The sequence below is a fragment of the Ovis aries genome, chromosome 13, assembly GCF_016772045.2.
Source record: "Ovis aries strain OAR_USU_Benz2616 breed Rambouillet chromosome 13, ARS-UI_Ramb_v3.0, whole genome shotgun sequence".
NCBI classification, from domain to species: domain Eukaryota; kingdom Metazoa; phylum Chordata; class Mammalia; order Artiodactyla; family Bovidae; genus Ovis; species Ovis aries.
In genome coordinates this window covers 24,452,019-24,454,207 of record NC_056066.1, presented here as the reverse complement: position 1 = coordinate 24,454,207, position 2,189 = coordinate 24,452,019, and the positions used below count along the sequence as shown (strand labels likewise).

General features: G+C 40.7%; 1 protein-coding gene across 21 annotated transcripts in view; it reads right to left on the bottom strand.

Moving 5' to 3' along the window:
* Nucleotides 1-2,189, bottom strand: part of KIAA1217 (KIAA1217 ortholog) — an 815,860-nt gene that overhangs the window by 332,463 nt on the left and 481,208 nt on the right. The window lies entirely within an intron of this gene.

Here is a 2,189-nt window from a genome sequence, read left to right as displayed (position 1 = left end):
TATTTTTAAAAAGAATACTGTAATGCTAAGAGTTGCCACTGAAACAGGAAGAAAATTCATTTCCTTTCTCAATACTCCATGATACAGGTATTATCTTTTCCTTGACTGGAACAGGAAGATTAAGTCATTAGCTTCAAATCTTTTAACCAGCACATGGTGAAGACTAGATTCCGACCCAGTCCTGCCTGACCCCAGAGCCACGCCCTTAGCTTCCAGGTGAGCAGCTTCACAGCCTGATTGCCCCCCAGGAGTGAGTCAATAAAAATTCCATTATGCAGATAAGCACTGCGCTGCAACGGGGACATGTGCCGTTTTTTGGAGATCACAGAAAAGAGTAAAGAAAACTTTTTTGCCTTTCAGTCATTTAGACTAAAGAAAATTCTTGACTAACTTATTTTCAAAGACTCAAATATAAATTTCAACCATGAATCTTCCAAGGATTTGAATGCAAATGTCAAAACTATAAAGTGTTTCGCTCTCCGCCTGATGCTCTGCGATGACCTAGAGCAGTGGGATGGGGGCGGGGTTTAAAGGGAGGCTCAAGAGGGAAGGGGTATATGTATATCTATAGCTGATTCATGTTGTTATACAGCAGAAATTCATACACGACACTGTAAAGCAATAATTCTCCAATTAAATAAAAACACAAGGTGTGCTCTGATTCTCAAGTTGGACACCAAGGAGTTAGAACCTGGATTCCCTTAGCACCGAGACATTTCTTGAAAGGTGCTGGATACATCATTTTCATCCTGTTATTCTTGATTTCTTTCATTGGCACTCTTCTCACTAAGGCCGCTTTTCTGGAAAGCAACTAAGGAAACAGCCACCCCAAGCGTGTGTCGTGTTTATAACCTCCATATCTGGAAAGTCCATCAGACTTGTGATATTTGCCTTTCTCCTTGAGGCTGGTCATGTGATCTTCCTGTAAAGGAAGCCTGGACTAATCCCCAGTCAGAAGATCTGGGAAGAACAAAGGGTGTCTTGGAGAAGAAGATAGGAGAGAGGAAATGGGCGATAGGAGGAAAAGAATGGAAAGGACAGAAGGTGAAGTGCTGTCTAGAGGAACTTCCTAAATCATCACCTAAGCTTATCTCTAATGTTTACAATGCTGATTAAGGTTCCTTTGCAACTCAGCAGCAGAAGGAAAAATATATGCACATATCTAAGCATGGAAAACAGACGGTCAGCTTGGAAAATACAAGAACTCATCCTGAAGAACCCAGCAAAGGGGCAGCTGACCATCTGAGACCAGACTACGATATGACAGAGATTCAAGAGACAGGAGGTTGGAGCCTGAGGCCACTCGGCCAAATTCAGTACTCCCCATCTTCTGACACCATCCCATCGCCTTGACAACCTTCTGGTTAGTTTTATGTAATAACTTTTTCCCCAAAGCCATAATCATCATGGTAGGAGGGAGAATTATGACATCACAAATAACAACAGTATAGTAATAACTGAAATTTTTTAATGAAAAATATACCATTTTCACAGGATAATTTCTATATTTCTCAGCAAAACAATACATTTTAATTTAAAAAATATATATCAGCCTGCCTCACTCAACACATAACCAACTTTCTAGCCTCCTTTACCCAGGCTCCCATCCCTACAGTCTCAGACGCAACACACCCCCTCACCATGTCCCTTATACAGCATACACAGACCACACTGCCTGCTCTACAGGAAATGGTCTTCAACTTATAGACCAGAGGAATAAACTAGGATTCAGACTTCACTGAAGTCAAATTCCAGCTTTTCCTCAGCAAACTGTGTAACTCTAACTGCCCTGAGTTTCCTCAATCTGAACAGCACTGGATAAAGCATGATGCCTCACATATTAGGACACAGACAGAGGCACAAATTCTATTAATTAAATGGACAGTGACCCAACTATCAGTAGAAAATAGGGATACTTTTATTTTTAGTCAATTATATCTCAATAAAACTGGGGGAGGGAGGTTACACAACTGATAAATAGAAATAAAAGAAAATAGGGGCATTCTCTACACACACTTGAAATGAAGACAGCCATCCTTTTCTTAGTGAAGAATTCATCTGCTCCTCTCCATATCAATCTAGATTCTTCTTTCTCTTCTTCTGGGCCTGCTGCCTCTTGGGATGTTAACATGTCAACATACAGTTCATAAGGCATATTTCACATGTTTTAGGCACTCTGTCTGATAAAG